The sequence below is a fragment of the Bombus affinis genome, chromosome 3 (assembly GCF_024516045.1).
Source record: "Bombus affinis isolate iyBomAffi1 chromosome 3, iyBomAffi1.2, whole genome shotgun sequence".
NCBI lineage: Eukaryota > Metazoa > Arthropoda > Insecta > Hymenoptera > Apidae > Bombus > Bombus affinis.
Window position 1 is genome coordinate 6551194 of NC_066346.1, and position 20659 is coordinate 6571852.

General features: G+C 35.2%; 1 long non-coding RNA gene across 1 annotated transcript; it reads left to right on the plus strand.

Moving 5' to 3' along the window:
- The first annotated feature begins 16124 nt into the window (after nucleotides 1–16124).
- Nucleotides 16125–17138, plus strand: LOC126914179 (uncharacterized). Its single transcript, XR_007709603.1, has 2 exons — nucleotides 16125–16277; nucleotides 16475–17138. It is a non-coding gene; the product is annotated as an uncharacterized LOC126914179 (long non-coding RNA).
- Nucleotides 17139–20659: the final 3521 nt, after the last annotated feature.

Consider the following 20659-nt stretch of genomic DNA (forward strand, 5'->3'; position numbering starts at 1 on the left):
CCGGTAGCGTCTGAATCGCTTGGAACGATACACGTTTCACGCTTGTCTAGTTGCTCGCCGGCTACACCGTCTCTTTTTTCATTCCTCTCGATTCCAGCCTCTCTCTGTAAGCCACGATCTCGATTCCACCAAGTTCGTTAAATTCATCCGTAGGCGATAGAAACGAAACTCCGGTTTGAATTAAAATATTCACGCGGTTAGATCGATAACTTCCCCCGCCTGTGTGTGGAACTCCGACCGCGCTGCTTCATTATCCTGGCGCCAGACAGGACACTCCGAGGCCCTCGTGTGTGTGTTTTAGCTACGGGAGCAGTGAACGTCCTTGGTGTCTTTCTGGGGTCTTTCCTCCTCAGGGTATGCTCGTTGCGCCGCCTCGATACTCTTTTTGACGCCCACCCAAAGCCGGTGGGAATCGTGCATCAGGCGGTAAGACGATTTCTATGCTCGATATCGAAGTTTTGCATGGGAATCCAAGCCTTCCTGCGGTTGCTGCTCGGGACTTTTACTGTTTGGTAGAAACGTACCTGTTCTCTTTTTCCTCTTTTAGGCGGTTGGATATCTCGCGGATTGGAGGAGGAGGTTTATATGTTGGGGTCCATTTTCTGATCCTCGAATGGATATTTTTAACGTGCACAGGATGGAAGGGTTTTTATGATGCTCATGGAGCTTCAGCTTGGATACGAATCTTCTGGGAAGAAGGCACGAAAGTGGTATTTCAGAAAGAAGCGCGTTGCTCGATACGTTTGAATTCATTTGTTCGTATGCATTATTTAGACATAATTTATATTGAAGTGGTGGCAAATTGTGTGTTGTTAACGTATAAGCTGTAGTTAGAAAAATTATTTGTAATACTAGACATTCGATAAGTTTCTAATAGAATTTTGACAATTTCATACGAATTTAGGAATTATATTATGTGTATAATAGTATTGGTAGATTAAATGGTCAAATATGCATATCAATAAAATTACATTCATTTAGAACTATTTTATGAATTTATAGTTATCATTTTTGTAACATAATTTTTCTTACATATGTTGAATCATACGTATTATTAGCTACAGTGCGTTCCTTCTATCACAGCTAACAAATTTAAGATAGCATGTAATTGAATGATTTCACGTATTAATTGGTACAACTCGTTTTTTATTCTTTATATGTGACACACGACTATTTATTAGACATTCTATTTACAACTTTTGAACTTATAAGCGTGAGATATTGTCATTGCTAATGACAAAAAGATATCTCCGACTAGAATTCTTTGCATATTAACTATTCCGATTATCAGATTTTAAATACTTTCGCAAATGAAATAAAACGCAACAAAATGAATGAACAAGCTAAGGAAACAAAATTAAGAAGCAGGTATTTAAATTACGAAATAAAATGAAAAAATAACTAATGTAAGATAAAGATAAAAAACCAACTTTTTAAAAACATTGATATTTCAATTTATCATTGCGAAGCGGCATATCATATAATATTACAAATCTAATACAGAAATAAAAATGTAATGTTCGAGTATACAAACTTTCAAATATATAAAAAATGTAACACTGGAGAAAGAAATTTAAATATAATTTACAATTCTTAACCCATAATCTCTCGATCAATTATTATTTTTAAGGGAATAATATTAAAAGAAATTAAACATAATATTTTCCCAGCACTTCACGCCTAAACCATCTGCAACCGAAGGAGCACGGTTGTAAAGGTCGATAAGGTGGAACATTAACTTACCGTGATACGGTCGGATTACCGATGCAGCCGGCATGATCAAAAGCCTTTGAAAAGTTGCAATCATCGGCAAGTAAACATTGCCACGTGACTCTGCCACTCGACGTTATCCACACTGGACAAAAAGGGATCAACTGAACGCGAATAATAAAGAACATAGAAATAACGAGACGTTGAGAAGAGGGCGGAGAAAGAGCGACGGCCTCATTGTGCAAATAATTGAAATACTAATCCCCTTTTCCCGAAGTAGTGACAGTCACTTCGATCGAGTTGGACGAACGATATTTAGGAGTGCGTGCTTGAGAGGGCGTAACCCCGAAACGATGCGCGTCGCAAAAGCGAAAAGCAAACTCGGCCTGCGGCTGTACACGTGACTTTGCATGCGAACGCGCTCTGGCTGTGTCTCTGCCTTTCCATTCTCTTTTTTCGTGTCACCGGATAGGTATGTGCTAGGTATATACCAATATTGTAAATATATTCATTTTTTTCTGCCTAGTATCTTAAATCTGTTATTGACCTTAGCTGTAGTACATCATTAGCAAATGTAATTTATATTAGCAGGATAATGATCCTGCTGATAGCTCCATTTATCTTCCAGTTTATTAATAATTTTGGAAAATAGAAAGAAAAATGAGATATATCGAAGATTTAGATCAGAGGAATTCAGCTAATTCGATGATAGAGGTAATATCACGATGATTTAAATAAAGTTACAGCAGAACTTCATTATTACCGTGTAATTCATAAGAATTTTCTCTTCGGAGTAAAATTCCAAATATGAATAAGAAAAAGCCGCGAACGTAGGTTTCTTCTTCTGTATAAACCACTTCCATTATACTAGATACTAAAAAATTTCTGAGTTACATATTTATTTTTGAAATGTTTTACCCGTTACGATAAATTATAATACCATTACGATAGCATCATAAACATTGTGTTCATTGCAGATCGTCTCATCCCAAAATCGATATCAATAAACGAATTTGAGAAATGCAACTAGTTTGATAGCTCTGTACAAAATTCAGGATTGGATCTTAAGACCTTTAATTTATCAAACGATCATTCAAAACTTCCAACACAGTCTGTTTACAATCATTCGACGACTCCGTTTCTCTTCAGCGCAAGCAAAGGGCAAGCATGAGCGACATCACAGCAGCCGAAGGAAACCGAGATCACGTTAGAGAGGGAAGACGCGATCCACGGGGTCCTTTCGTCCAACAATAGGTGGGTAAACACGGAACAAGAAGCTCGGAACCTCGAATGACCGCCTACGGTGGATAATGAGGAAGAAATTAGTGGTGCGTGAAGGTACGAAGAGGCCACCTGTGCCTTACCCTCCACCGACAGTACTCAGGCCGACGGTGAAACAGGCACTCGTATATATCCATCGTCCTTCGCGTCATTGCCCCTCCCACGCCCTTCTTTCTTAAAAAGGACTCGCCTCGTGACGCGAACAAGCACAAAGGTAGTCCTCGAAGGCATTCAGCTTGCATAGATCCTTGATAAAACATTGAATACTCTACGTCCATTCATGTCGTGTGTCGTTTTCCTTTGCTCTCCTTCTGCCTCTTTTTTTTCGTTCGTTTTCGTTCTATCGTGGCCCTTCGACCTCGTCGTTGTCCCTAGGAGAAGCGAAGAAAACGACGTTTCATCTCGATCATAGAGATGTACGAGAGCACGCACGATGCTGGCTGTATGTTAGGATATGAGGTTGTCAACCTGTCAGTGAATTTCGACGACGAGATTCTGGTTCTATTTATCGGACTCTTTCATGGAATCTTGGAGACAGGAGAGAAATAGGTTGTTTTGGGCGGATGCAGAAAGTGTTTTTGTAAATTTAGTCAAGAGACATTTGGTTCCTTCGAACGTAGCTTCGTTGATCTTTTTGAATTGCACAGTGGGATTGTCATGAAAAAGATAGGGAGACGAGGTATGAAAAATGAAAATAAAATTCAGTGGTTGCAAGTTACTAATTTCAAACTATGCAGGCCTAATTTTTATTTGAACATTTTAATTGATTCAGAAAATTCTGCGAAATAATACATACAAATTTGGCAGTTTGGAATACGTTTGCATAACCGGTTACTTTAAACTGAATTAATTTAATCTTCCTGGCGTCAATTTTCATTCGACATCTTAAGGAACAGTTCCAATCAGCTCACCTGCAATAAAACCGTAGTCGACGTTCACCAGGTAGCACGAGACATTCGCTGTTAATTAGATACTTTCGAATAAATTATCGGCAAGCTAAATCCGGTTAGATGGTTGGTTAATTAAATTCTGCTCTTAGGGTAGCGGATGTCTTCATATTTTACGAGTGATCGTATACGTCATCAGCGGTGATAATGGAAAATAATTTGTCATTTCACGCAGCACGAAGGAAAAGTAACCAGATCGTGTTAAGTGATTTGTCCTTGCCATCTGCGAGAGCCGGCATTATCCTGTAGAGTGATTGTAGATGGCCCGATTTTCGGGGAGGGCGGCTTTTAGCCCTGTCAGGGCGAACCAACGCCGAAATATTAGTGTCAAACAGGACGTTATACATGTTCGAGCACGCAGACGAATCAATCATTTGCTGTTTGAGAGTGTTTCTTAAGAGAGAATCTTCTTGTCCATCCAAACGGTTTTGTCCGCATCTTAGACAGTTCGCTTCGAGATTAATTATCTGTTTTCGATTGGAGTCGTTATACATGAAAGTAATTGAACATTACGAATATATCATACATAACATCTATTACGAATATATGTATTATGCATGTTATACAAAACATTTTTAAGTTTCGTTAATATTCAGTGTAACACGATTATTATGATTGTGTTGGCCAAGTTCGAAACAAATGGAGAAAATATACGTAAAAGTTATATGATATTTATCGCAAATATACATTTTACAGAAATTGTAAAAATACAAGGTTGATTAAACAGTCAGTTGATCATCATATTGATAAGTCTCGATATAATAACAGTATGTAATTACATGATCAACTATGTCTATGTACTATATTTACAATAGTACCTTGTAATTTCTATATATATGTACATTCTCTGATTTGTTGTACGTACAGGTACAATTCGAAATATTAATTGAAATAGTTCTATGAATTAGAAATAATTAATTAATTGAAATAGGCATAACATACTTCGAAATTGATTATGTACTTAGATGCTAACATAGGATAGCTTTAGTAACTTCATATCAAAGTAAGAAAGAAATAACGAGGATTACTTAAAGGAATGTTTATAACTAGACCAAACTATGAGGTCGAATATTTATTACAAATTACCGTTTACAAACTTCACAATTTTTAATAACTACTTCGAAAATTACTACAAATCCAAGAAGCAACTAGAACGTTCAACGATGTATACGAATAATTAAATTCTTTCTTCATCGCGCAACATTCTGATCATCGACGTCTCGTCCATGCACAAAAGGGAACACGATCAAGGTTTGACATTTCATATTCCCCGGAAACTTTCCCACAAACAGTTGACGGGCAAAGACATGCGGGCCGATCTCCGCGAAGGTAGCTTTTTTGTCTTTCAAGTGGCCGAGGGCTTTCCAACTCACATGCGTTTAGGTATTCACAAACGAAGCGGCGCACACGTCGTTTCAACGTACACTTCGTCGCCATTATTTTGACCCCCTTGGTTCGTTCCACCGTGCTCGCACTTGCTCACACTCCGGGATCTTGTCGGCTCCTCGAAGACAAATATTTATATCGCGAACGCCCGCTGCGCCATTGTGAAATCTCGCGGCAACTCTTGCTTCTATTAAGGTGTCGAGCACCTTCTCGTCGCTTACCCTCGCAATTTTGCACGTGGGATTTTACAGAGAGGGGAAATCGTTTGGTACTAGAACCTCTAGAGCTTCTTACGTCCATCGAAATGTATAAGTGAAATGGGGAATTTGATAGAATCGTTTGTATCGTAGTTGAGAAAGATCTACCTCTCTTGGGCTATTTTTATGTGTAAAATTGAAATTGGTATTTTTAGACGAAGAATAATTTCTTGGAATTTTCGAAAATAAACAATGGCTAAATATATAACACATCTGGTAAATGTTTATAGGTTTAACGAAGATTGTTATTTATATTCTGAATTTGATGTTTCGTTCTATTTCGAATATACGCGTATTCCAATTTAAACGCGGATATAATCACATCACAAAAAAGAAAAAAAATGAGGCAGATGAAGAATGACAAAATGAAGATGATGATACGAATTCGAATGGTATAATAGTTTCCAAATAAGCTAATAGTAATTAATAATGTAACTATCTTCTGTCGGAAAGAACCACAGAGATGAACGTATCACGCATGCGAGAGTTTTGTAGGCGGGTGTTGTAAGAGGCGTGGTGACGAAGTAGGCCGCGTAGCATCCCCTCATAGCTTGAATGATTTTTTCAACAGTAATTTACGCGATAATACAAGTTATAACTTTAAAACAGCAAGGTACTATATTTCTACTTCGTACCTGGCATAATTTAATCCCAACTTACTGAAACAAATTTTACTAAACGTATAAATAATCTGCTTCTTTATTATTCGTTACAACAATTTAAGGGACCCTTTGTAAATTAAATGCTTTACCATCGTTTATTCGAATATTGCTAGACATGCAATTTCTGCCGGTGGAAATATATTTTGCCGTCTGGTTGACCTGAAGAAAATCAAGATCGGCGAAAATCTGTTTCCGGGAGACGAATATTACACGAAAGGAATAGGAAAGCTCCATTTCTACGCGGTTGGAGAGGAACGGGCATAAATCGTGGCTGTGATAATGGAATTCTCAACGGGGGTCGCATTGACACGGCTGCGAAGTGTCGTACCGTAGAGGTAAATAGATCGACGTCGTGACGATGCCAACGCGGGTGTATCAAGAGGGTGGTAACCTCCTACTTATAGTTACAACCATTTGTACAAGGTGTATCGCGAATCGATTTCGCTCAGTTTGATGCCCATTCGTCTATATATTAAAACGATCCCACAACGAAATATTTCGATATACATTTGCTTCACCTCGGATAAATGCTTAAAGCGATATGCATTATGTTCCCAATTTTTATGATTGCACACTCTGAACGATAATTTATTTAGTTTCTTAAATTTTATTATATTAGTATAATAAATTCTTTTAAAAGATGTTGATTTCTTAATCGTTGACTTCAAGCTTGGAATAAAATGTATTGAATTTTCATAAAATTGGCGAGTAAATTCATTTTATTATTGATTCCATACCTAAATGCAATTAGATTAATGTAACTATGTTTTATAATATCTTGACCCTATAATTAAATTTGAAATAAGATATTTACTTACTAGCATTTGAATTATGGTAACTAATTTTACCAAATAATACTATTTTAATGATTTAACAATTAACAATAGTTATTGCAATATTCGACAACTTATTAACAACCAGTTGGTATTTAAATACAGTATTCATATAAAAACAATTAATTTAATTATATCGTGGTTAAATTTTTCTTTAAAATGATATAATTGTTTAAAGTATAAGAATCATCAATAGAAAGAAGCTTCAATATCAGTCATTATTTTTTAAATTCTATGCAAATAACTAACTTCGTGTACTTATAATCAGTCAATTATGCCATTTCTGGTACCAGAACTGATAACTGATCTAAAATATTCTCTCTCTCTCTCTCTCTCTCTCTCTCTTTCTCTTTCTCTGTTTTTCCCTTCTCCTTCTCTCTCACTTTCCCCTTCTCCCTCTCTCTCTCCATCTGTCATTCGTCAAAGTAAAGAATCATAAAATCTCCAAATTTTTCTACAAAATGGAAGTCTCCGTTTACTCGAAACTCAGTATCATTTCACATTATATCACTGTACCACGTAAATCTATTTCGATACGCATCCGGTTTTCGCCACACCCTGTATACGCCATACCTTACGACCAAATGATTAGCTGACGAGGAACGGTCCCCGTGTGAACTCTCCCATAGAAGAAACACGTGCTCCATTTTCCCTCCTTCTCCTTGTAGATATTCGTTCGCTCTCGATCTTTTTCTCGTATCACGCCAGACGTTGAGCGTTGTTCGCATGAATCACGTCCCATCATGTAGATCTCACCCTCGCTCGACCTCCGTTTATCTCATAATACGACATTGACCGGATCCTCCGTGATATCCCAGTAATAAAATCTTTACTTGTCCAAGTAACCTAGGTTTACTTGTCAAATTACCGATTCCATTAATATGACTACAGTCGATTACTCTATTTTCCATTTGTTGTTTCTACACGGTATGTAATTTCATTGAAGATTTAAGTGCAGGTACTGGGTTGGAAGAAGTGCGTGTGAAAATGAAAATCTGTAGAGGGACGGTGTAACGAGAAACAGTACACTATAACAGTATGTCGTTATAATATCTTTATTTTATTTAGTATTTTTTTTATTCAGTATTTCTTAGCACAAAAATTTTTCACCGGTCAAACATGGCTCGCACCATACACTCAAAGCATACAAACTGAAACTTCGAAGCTTTATGCGGAAATAAGAAAAAATAAAGCAAAAAATATGGAAGCTTTCACCTGGAATATCTCAAACATTTTCTTACATAAATCTTATCGATACTCGTTTTCCTGGATTATCCAACTGAAAATGTGCGACCACTTAGTTCAAACGGCGCGAAAGTATTTCTAGACTAGACTCAGGTATAACAATCACGCTTCTGTACACAGCAACATAATCCGTAAAAGTTGTTTAGGAAGGGATAATCAAGTGGATTTTTATGAGACAGCACTTTCGAATTAAAATCTTCGCTCAAGAGTGTTATATGCATCATTCAAGGTTTAATGATTTCTACGATACGATTTTAATAATGTGCTTCGATAAAATATTTCAATAATCTCTTCCTTTCTGTTTCAATAATTTTAATTAATGTAGATATACATAATTTGAACCTTGAGCAGGTTTCAATAGTATTTTGATAATATTCCTTTATATTACGCTATCTATATCCAATCCTCATTACCATCGGATACTGTTTCTAAAAGCAAGTGTAACGGAATTGCTACATTCACAAAAATAACTGTACAAATATTACTTCCTTAAGTTTATCTGAAATTTTACTGTTATTTATAGTACTCCCTAGTAACAAGCGTAATTACGAAAATTTTAGAAATTGTTTATGACAGTAAAATATTTATTATACTAATAGTGGCAAAACCAAGATATTTACAAAAAAGAAAGTGACGAAGTATATCTATAACAATAAGAAGGTTGCTCTTTTGTTGGAAAATTTGCCACTTTGACTTAAAAATACTATGTCTGACAAATGTTCCAGAAAATAGGTATTTAAGAATACAATGGCTGTGTTATAATATAACTTGGAGTTAAATATATTATACCACCCCAAGTTAAAACTAAATATATTATAAGATATGAAATACCATAGTTTTGCTCACTTTTTGTGGAATTCGGAACAATCGAACATTTATAAATTGATAGAATCCAAAAAAGACAAGGTGACAACACTAAAAGGGTTGAAAACCAATTTTATTAGCGTCCGTAAACTGTAGTTTAAGAAATTTGGGAATTCCAACTTTCATTTTGTTACGACTTGCTATGATTTTTAATTGCACCTTGAGGGAAGAAACAAAAAGAAACTCGAGAAACGAATGTCAGTAAAATAATCCCTGCTAACCATTTGAGAAGCGTACCCAGTCTTGTAGTCGGTCGACAAATAAAGGTAATACTGCGGTGATTATGTGAAACCATGGGTTAAAAATAGGTATAATTCTATGGTCTCTGATCAAATAGAAATTTTCTTTTTTTCTCACGCTTTCGTTATTTTCTAAGTGGATGAAATTTATTGGTGCGGTAGAGTCGTAAATTTAAGTATTAGACATTGGAAAAGAAACAATTTTCAATGTCATGTAATTTATTTTATGAGAGAAATTTTATATTATAGAAAGAGTTTAATGCCTTTTTGCAATATTTTCGAGGAAATCGCATTAAAAAATTTCTCTATTACGCGTATATCAAACTAATTCTTCACTAACATATTCAAACTCCATTTTCACCAACAGGAAGCTTTAAACGACAAAATTTTATCTTATGTTTTACACATATTATCGCATGTTGAGCCTATTACTGTCTAGTCGCTAATGAGTCAAATACATGTGTACTTACTTAACAAGTTTCTGAAATCGATTTTTAAGCAAACGAAATCTTTCTTTTTTATTTTTATTTTATTTTGAATTATACAATACGGCGACAAAAAGTATTTGAACACCATTGTACTTATTATATTTGTATTTATATCGGATAGTAATTAATTAGGTTCAAACATATTAAGTTTCATATCATTTAGTAAGATACTTTCATATGATTAAAAAAATTTGATATGAAAATGAAACGTAAAACTTGGTAAAAAAATAGTTCGTCGAAAAATAAGGTGTGTGCAAATATCTTTGGTGGCTACTATAGAGTCCTCTTTGATTTAATTTGCATCGCGGATTTCAGATCACAGTATATAAATAACAAAATTAATAACACGCAGTTATTTATATAAATAATCACTAATGATAAGTCATATTAATTAAAAAAATTTTATTCGGGATGTCAGGTAAAAATTGGCCAGCGTCGCGGAACAGCGATTTTAAGTCGAGAAATCATCGTCAGAGCGATCTACCTGCGATGACGCGGCGATATATAGTTAAAATCTTATGGCGCTTCCGGAAGCGCTTTGTTTGGGGTGGATGGGTATTGAATAGCGCGTATTTCAAACCAAAGAAGCACTTCGTCAAAAGGCGAATCGGCCGGCGAGGACGCAAATGAAAAGAGGAGGCGAACGGCGAAACGGCGTCGACGAAATTCGAGATCTCAAGGAGGAGAAACGAGAGCAGTGCGGGCCTCCCTTAACAAAATAGGATAGAGAGAATAATAAACAGGGACGGGGTGGAAGACGGGTAAGGGAGAGGGAGAAGAGAATTCTATTTCGTATTGCGGGATCAAACATATCTGAAAGGAATTAAGTGTACTCTTTAACAGTTTTATTTATTTAAGTAATCCGATACTAATATTTATTGATTCATTTGTTCAGGCATCAGTGAATTTATAATATCGTACGTTACTACTTTATAAAAAAAAAAAATTGCTTATAAAATTCATACTTTGAGACGCCGAAATGGTAAAGGATGTAAATGTGTAAAATAATAAAGAGACTGTAAGAACTATACTCAGAATTGTTTAATTCAAAAATTAACAACTTCAATATATATACAATAAAAACCTAACTGTCTACATCCAATTTAACACAAATAAGAAGGGATGATTCTACTTTATAAAAAATACAAATATTTTAAGATATATTCTAAAAATGTTTTCCTAATGCTATACCCCGTACATGTACCTGCTATTCATAAACTCATCCATAAACCGAAGGTCGGTTTCATTACGAAACTAAGTGCTAGCCCCGCAATCAATCCAACCTTCAATTACCCGGTTTCCCCGAATTACAGGCAAACATTTTACATCCATAGAGTTCTACACAAAACGATTTGCTTCCTGCTGTTCCCATCGCGATCTGTTGCGATCAACGAAATGTAGAAAGAGGGTAGAAACGTGTGAGAAGCGACAAACGAGAGCGCAGGTCAGGGAGAGACGAAGGGAAGCTAATGGGGAACGGCAGAAGAGCAGAGTAAAAGGAAAGGCCGAAGTAGGTGAGGCCACCGAATAGGCTTACAAAGAATCGAGCATCAGCACTGTCAGCGGCTGACAGCGGGCTCGAGTTACGTCACTGGCTAGGCTGTTGTGCTTTTTCAGGGCGGCCATTGAACAGTTCCTTCACAGTCAGTGCGGGCAGGCGAACTACAGTCGAAGGCAAGAACGCTAGGGGATCTTTTTCGTTCGGGAGACAAGAAGACGTCTTTTGCCCTTTCATCAAAGAGGTGGGAGTGGTTGTCCCCGAAACGTAACCCCGCCATATTGAATACGTTTGCGCATGATGGAGAATGCTCCATAGCCTTAAACGGATATTACTGTTGAAAAACTTTCTGTTAGATCGCGACAGACGGTTAAAATGGAGAATTTTTGTCGTAATGAATTGACGTTTTTTTAATCGATTGTTTACAGTAGTCTCAATTGAAGCTACACAGAAATTGAAATTATACCTTCAGTCTTGTAACTTTTGGAGGAGAGAGATCTGTTTTAAAGATGTTAGGGGTTGAAACGTCTGATTGAGTAAATTTTGAAAATATTATTTATAGGGAAGGAATTTATTAAAATGATCTGAGATGAACAATAAGAAAATTTGTTACAACGTAGGATGAACTGGCGTGGAGTAATTTTTAGTAGAGCTATGGATGTAGGTATGTTGCGACATTTAAGTGGAGCGTCATCTGTTTTCAAATCCGAGCACTTGTGTCTTACTCGCTTCGTAAGTGTATATTTTAAAGTGTATTATTAAATGTATTTCGTAAATGTATATCTTTCGTGTAATAATAAAAAATATTATCGTTAAATACATCAGAATTAATGCTACGCAATTATCAAAAATCGTTCAAGTTTAAAAAAGTCATAAACGTATCAATACTAATACATGTGCAAACTCTTGGCGTATTTAAATATACAGGATCTTTGAAGGGCATGAAAAAATTATCAACTTTTTACCACTCGTATACAAAAGGAGAGAGAGAAGTTTATTCAACATACTCGACGCAAAAGATTCCCACCAACTGTCTTCTTTTTCCACCGGTAATAACGAGGAGCATTTTCATAGTTCTTGGATAGGTGAATACGTAACCAGAGGCCGGATGTTCCCGCCCAGGATGGATCTACGTCTTGTAAGGTACTCTCAAGGAGTTTCTTCGCCTTCCTTTTCAACCCCTCGAGGTGTAGCGTCTCTGATTTCTGATCTGGTAGCTGGTGCAGCTACTTGTCACTCCGGTGCACGCCCACTTTTCATCGAAAGAAACTCGTAAAGTAAACGACCATCTTCGTTCGTTACGTTTTCCTTCGAGATCTTAACCGACGACTGATTTTCATAACAGTGAACATCCGGCCGACTAACGAACGTTGGCATTGGGACGCGTCGTGTCTCCTTTTCAAATTCGTGACTCGTTCACAGAATTTTTTCACCAAGATCATGCAAGAAATCATAATAATGGTCATTCCAGGGGACTAACGTCGTAGGAATTCTCACGGTTGAGAGGTATAGTCAGTTTTGTCGCAGATTCTGATCATTCGAAGAATCGATCATTTTTAATAATTTCAAGCATTGTTTCAGAATTGCAATTTTCTATATATTTCTGATAAAGATCAATCATACTTGTCGAGAAAAAATTTGGAGAAATTTTTGAGGATAAATACTAATAAAATGCAAATTTCCTTCGTATTACATGTATGCTTATATAAGGATAAAATAGTTAGTTAAAGTATTTATAAATGAAATTTGTTGAAAATTCCTTTGCATTAAATGTAACGAAAATGATTAACGAAATTAAAAATAAAAGTTTCTATTTTATTTTTTCATTCAACTATTATACATTGAACAATGAAATCTTACTAAAAATGGATTTTAGAGGCCCACATCTACTTGGTGCTTAAAAGTTAGGAAAATAATATACGTGTGCCTTTACATTATTAAGGTATATCATTAGTAAGGTATATTATAAAATTATATTATTAATAATATATCTTAGTATTTTATCTTGTAACGAAAAATGTACGAGGCAGTGGCAAAATAATTTCTTCATGAAATTTAAAAAGAAAAAAGAACTGTGAACCACTCAGAAATCAAACTAGTTAACTCTACATCTTCTCCAATTTTCATTTTCTCTTTCTGTATAATTTATGATAATAAATAGTTATAAAAACAAGGTTCTCGATACATTTACAATAGCAAATAATTTAATCTTGTACTTCTATGTATCCTATATATAAGTAATAATACAATACACATTAGCATCTTCTGATACGTCTATGGATCTCCTATGTAAATAGGTACCCTATAGGCCCCTTAGAGTAATTCCGTAGGTTTTAATATTTATAACAGTTCAAAGTTAATACCTGTAGAATATACATACCTACCTACTTGGTCCTTAATTTTTTAGAAACAGTTGCCTCCTTAAATACCTTCCGAGTAGTCCGCAACTCTAGCTTAAAAACCTATATAACATCTTACTCCCTTCTACCTCTACCTGCTCTTTCAAAACTAAGCAGTCAATAAATTATAGTTTTCGCAGAAATCAAACATCTCTTTCAATTTCGATAAAACTTCAAACTTTTCGCACAATTTCCTAGATAAGGCGATATAATACAAGTGGTCTTTAAAGGTCCTTTGACAAGTTATAATTTCGCAGTCCCAAGGGAGTACCTCGTTTCCCATGTCAAATTACATTTAACCAGAGATGCGCGATCGTTCTCATGAGGCAATAACCCCGCATATGGCGGATTTTACATCATACAGGACAGCCACTTTCCACCCTCGTTATTCAGGTAAAACGCGAGGGCATCAATGATGTTCGCGTCCATACTGTATCGACCCAACCATATGCTCCGCGTTTCCCATAACGTTGGAAATGCGTACACATTGGCCCTGTTTAGAAGAAGAAGCAACAGGTCGTTTTGCCAGGTCATTGTTCTAATCGCGGTGCAGATAAAACGATTTCGTGCATCACGCGAACAAAGTCCGGGGTAGTTCCGAGTGATGTACGATGTGTTAAAACGAGTGTATTCCATCGATTACTTGAGAGGAAGCAAAATTTAGTATCTAGTGTAATCAGAAGGAACAAAGGTAAGGTAATCTTAATAATAATATTAATAATTGATATAAATTTTTCATTTATTTATTTTGTTACACTGTTATCGTTTCAATGTAAAATAAATTAAGTTTGATACGTCTCGAATAAAATTTTGGTTTAAGCTAAAATGTCTGTTGAAATTAGAACTACAATCTACTTATTTTATTACGGAGTTCATGTAATCGTGTTATAATAAATAATTTAATGTTGTATTCAAATATTTCATTACATTGATAACACGCTATAATTCGTTACAGAATAATTTGTTTTCATGATGCAATACATAGAAAAAATGTACTACTACTAATGTACGACCATTTGCAAATCATAAAAATGTGGTATTGTTGACAGACGGTAGGGGGTTGCAAAGATTTAAAGAGACAGGCAGGTGAACTCCATAAAAGGCAGCTTCCCTAAGAATAGCCAAGGAACAGAAACAGAGTCAGTCCAGAAGCACGAGCTTATCCTCCATTAACACAGTGCTTGCCGCTCTCTGGCCTTACCTCCGTCTTATTTTCGATTTTGAAGCCGCTCAAAATTTTGGCGGCGTCCACCGTGCGCCATAGTGTCTGTCAAGTCAACCGTATGATCGCTATGGGATTATCACTTGCTCCAATGATCCTGAACGAGAAGGCGCTTCGACTAAGAAAATGTCAACCTAATTTTGCAAGATCCCTTCCTCGGTCTGGAAGACTACAACTTAGAAGGGTCTAGCTTCTTTTCACGCTTAAATACAGGTCGCCTTTGATCTTTGATGCAGAGAGCGGACGATGTTACTTTTTGTCGTGAGATTAGACGAAACTTCCGATTTTTCAAAATTTCGTTTTCTCAAATTTGTTAATTTTAGTGTATTGATTCTGTTGAAGGAAACACCTTAAACGTTGGTTGAAATTTCATCAATTGAAATATGCTTGTCATACTCCTTTTTATTCGGAGACAAATAAAAATTGTATGATTCGGAGAAACATATAATTTCAAAATGAGTAAACTGTAGCTATATATTTATTGCGTGGATATTTTAACTTTTTCCGGTTGTAATTTTTGAGGGTATTGGTCTCCCCAAAATTACAATGTTGGATAATACCCGTACTTCGACCGGAAAGAGTTAATGCCTTATTGTCTATCTAATGAAAGTATAGATTCATTTATGAACAATGTATGCATTATTCTGTCGAACATTACATATTCTGTTGAACGTATCCTTTATGTATTACTTTCATATTTTTGAAGTAAAATAAAAAATGAAAAATACACGTAAAGAAGTGCATCTGCTGCTATTTAGTATAGAATTAGTGCTTTGGTTTTCTAGTTACTTTATTACAAGAGTATTATTTCATTCACGTCATCTACTACGTTATGATATAATATAAGTAAAATATCGAATAAAATAAAGTAAAACTCTATAATATACATATATAAAATTAAAGTAAAATCTAATGATCTATGTAAACTACCAATTAATATAAATTTATTAGAATTCTGTAAATGTACATGTTCCAATAGTTATGACCACGAATGTATATGGTGCTTATAACAAATGTGTTAAAATTACAAAACGATTTCCGATGGTATCACAATCTCCACGAATTAAATTACATTTTTTCAGATCCAACTCGGAAGTGTGGTTCTGTAAAAGAGTGATTCCTACGAGAACAGAGAGGAAGGCACCATAAAAGAATCTCCCAGTGTCCTTTCTGCGGTTTATAAGCTGCACTCGCCAACGAAACGAGCCTTTCAGAACTTTTTTGGATGCAATACCAATAAAACAAGGTACAAATATTGAATAGCCTTATCGGAAGATTGTTATTCCTGCGACGATCTTCTAGTACCACCGTAGATGTCAGAAGAGATAGCGGCAACATAAGAAACGACTGAAAACTTTACCTGGCTCTTACCAGTTTCTATATTTAAACAGCTAAGTACGAGACCAATCCTCGGTCCTGCTTACGTCTCCTTTTTGCTTCCAGCTTCCTGATTATCGTTTTCTGCCGATCCATGGTCCTTTTTCACCAACAACTACGAACTAGACCACCCGTCGACCTGTTATGGATATAACTCTTTGTCCGAATTAATGATTATACGAAATAAGGACAATACGTATTGATGGCACTTAGAGGACAAAAGCTTGGACTCAACTGGCTTTGTGCTGCTTACGAACTGACCCTATTATCTGTATCCTATTCCGGCCTTTATCTGGTGAGTGTCTTTGTACATAGAACGGATTCCGAAGACAGAAACAAAGATGTTTCTACGAAGACAAATAGTTTGTAATTATGATAATTATAATGCAGTTACTGAGATTTAACAGTCATAGTGCGGGATGTCAAAACCAAGTGTTTCGCGACAGGAAATTTTTTAAGAAGACGGCGAAGCTTCATCGATATCCAGATTACTGATTTAATAAAGAACAGTTAAACGGTTTTGGATTTTCTACAGACATATTCTGAAACGAATAGCCCTAGATTGTGTATCGTATAGACTTGGAAAGAAAAACTATTTAGAATATTGTAAATAAATAAGTATGTAAAAGAAGGAAAGCAAATCTTGCAAGAATATAATCATTATAAAAAAAGTTTCTATTGAAGCAAAATGGATTATACATAATTCAATAAAATAATATAAAACAAAAAATGTTGTGCATCTATTACTTGTACAATGAAAGTAACTTTTATGGCAACCTAATAAAACGTAAATAAATAAACAGGTAATTTGTATTTTATTGTTTCGTAGTGTATATGTGTATTTCATTGTATTTTATAGTGTGTGTGTCATCGAGATATACGGTTCCTTTGTGCTGAACTAATTTTTGAAATAGATTTCTCCAAGTTAAGTATTCTCTACTGTAGCGTACGCTTTTTTACCTTAAGAATTGGATAGAGAGAGAAATTATATATTATACATTATAGATTTATATATTAAATATAGAATTATATATTACAGATCCGTTAACCTGTTTCTGAATGTGCATTTTTGTAACGATAACGTACAGAGAGTGATATATCTAAGAGATTCCCACGGTAAATAATACTTATTTGAGGAAATAAAAACTCATTTAATCAAAAAGTATTTAACAATGGGGCAATTTAACATAATTTCTTAGGTACGTGCAATATATAGCTGCATCATTTATCGTATTTACAAGTACTACGATGAAGTCATTTTTGTGACAATTGTGAAGTAAATCTTGAAAGTTTACATAAACACGAAGTTTGCTTTCATGTTTACAATCGTTTAGCATCATAAATACCTTCCACTAGATATCTTAATTCTTATTGAAATGTCTTTCCTAATGTTTGCAAATACTTGCATTGCTGCTGTCTTTGAAGAAGCAAACTTTTTCATAAAGTAATTAATTGGTTTTATACTATTTTTATATCCGAATTGGAAATAACGGGAAGAAGATACGGATATTGTAAAGTAGTATAGAAAACTGGAAGGAGTAAAACTCTTAACTTCAATTAAGTTAAACATTACGTTTCCAGTGAATGAGTAATCGCGCGTTACCTTTGCATTTTGTATGAAACAAGATCGATAACATTATATTCCACCATGTAAGTTACCACCGCCAATTTGTCCCCCCTTCCACCCCTTGAAACAGCAACGGCCCCCTCGTACGATTCACTGAACACAAGTACTCTAAGTTTCTGTACCAGTTTCTGTAAGCTCACCGTGTGATGCCAGACAGTTGTATTTTGATAGCAAGCCCGCGACCAGCTGTTTAGATTTGTCTACCTTTTCACCTTTTTGTTCATTTCACTTAATACTCCAATTAAAAACAACGAAAGATAATTCGAGGTTTTTTATATGAGAAAAAGGGGCAAATTTTAATTTCATTAAAAATTTAGTGCATTCATTTCTATCTTTATCTACTTTATCTACTTTACATTTTGATAGTGCAATAAAATCTATGACTTATCTACATTACGATTAAAATTTAGCAGCATTTTGTTATCTGTATGAATCGCTTCAAATTTTCAAGTTTCCATTTATACATTTAAAATTTTATCAAATTCAAGTATGAATAAAATAAAAATGAAAATAAATAAGTAAATAAATAAAATAGTATAATTACGTCTCTTTTAGTGAACATTTTTCTTTGAACAATTGTATTTTGATTACGGACCGTTTAGTTGTATTTGCCTTCTTGACAAAGCGACTCGAATCTCTTCTTCATGTTTTTTCTTCCTTATTGCATGTACCACTGCAACAGAGAATAGAATGACGTACCTTTGTGAAACCTCCTCGGGACAGTTACGTGGATAATCTTTTCTCTCGACATATTGCGCCAAAGCTAAAAGCGAGCCACGGTTCGATGAGCATTTGCTAAAGTTGAACCTTTCAGCCTCGAATACCGAGCAATCCGTGGGTTTAGAGATGAACTCGAACAGATTTCACCATCACAAATGTCTCTATTTCTTTTTGAAACGTTCAATTTCCATTTGTTGTACTATTTTAAAAAAAAAAAAAAAAGGAATTTATATTAAGTAGAATTATATCAATATTATGAAGGAATTATAAATAAATTATGAAATTTTTAATAGTTTGATTAATTGGTATTTGAGATTACGCCCTCATTCTTGTGCTATCGGTACATTTTATATCAATCAAAATTTTGAGCTTCGTATCATTAAGGAATAATTAACACGTTCACGCCGGCGCTGCTATTTGTTTCTCGCCGTGGGGCAGCGAGATTGTTCGTATAGATGTTTTTTCAATTAGTATACCTTAAATTTCCATTATTCAAATTTTCAACTATATGACAATTTTTTCTAGCTATTAAACGAACTACATTTCCGGTGGTACACGCCGCCTGATGGGAGACTGGAGCATGAGCTACCAGTTGTGCACGCCGGCGCGAACGTGTTAATATGATCAGAATGTTACGATGCAGAAAAAGATCGCACAGATAATTCATCTATCTATTATTTTATTTTTATATCATGCACATAGTAAGACAATATAAAACACCTATTAAAAATATCCACATAATATTTTCATATAGGATAAACCAATAATAATAAAATGGCAGTAAATAAATGAAGTAATAAGATAAGAAATTTTAAATAATAATTAAATCTTACTTACAGCTGTTATTATCAATAACCACTACTAAATATTAATTACCACATTAATTTTAGTATTCAAAAATTCGTACTTGTAGTTCTTGTCTCTTATTCACATACCATCGCCTATCAATTTCACTTATTAATCTCCAAAAACATATCTCTCTTCGCTAGTTAGTATGTATTTCATTCAGATAGTTGTCTCTCCATTATTTCGTTAATTATTCGTTAAATTAATCACGGATCTCTCTCCCTATACCAGACATATTTTATCGCATCAATCTCCATACAATATTATGCCTAGCAAAAAAAAAAAGAGAAAAGGAGGAGAATCCACCCCGCGGTTGATAGTATCGAGGAGATCGTTGAAACTAGTATGTGTAGGGTGATCTAGAGCACGATCAAGAGATCCAATCTCCGTAATATTACGTCGGTTATGACGGATTCTTCGCGTAATTCGTGCACTCATTCGGCGAGTGCACGTATACAGACCACCCTAAGCCGAGTTCCCGCGCGAGGGGTGCGCTCGTCATCACAAGGGATCCAGCATGAGATAATTCAAGATGGAGTCAGGGAGTCAGGAAGCGACGCATCTGCCTTCGCATTATTCCATGGTATATGTTCTGTTTAACCTTCTCCATCTCATATCTCTCAACGTTCAACGTTTTAACTGCGATGCATTCTTTTTAATATTCTCACTCTTTTCCGCCTTCCCTGCTTTGTCTATTTTTCGCCCTCTGTTTCTTTCTTTCTTGGCTTCTTGTACCTGACGTTTTCCATCCACACATCAGTGGATTTCAAGAGTGACGGATACGTGGTTTTGCTTCGAGTGGAAACGACGTTTAGTAAATTTTAGTGCTTGAAATAGCACGGCGGTCGGTTTAAGACTTTTTTACGGTTTATTGAGTTTATGACTAACATGGTAAAAAAATGTAGGAAATGAACTGTAGTCGTTTATATGTTTGTGGGAAGTTTAAAGAGGTAGGGATATATTGAATGCATATAATAGGTATAAAATCAAATATGAACAATTATTCTAAACAAATGAGAATATCCTTTTGGATAAAGTAATTAGAATACATATTTACC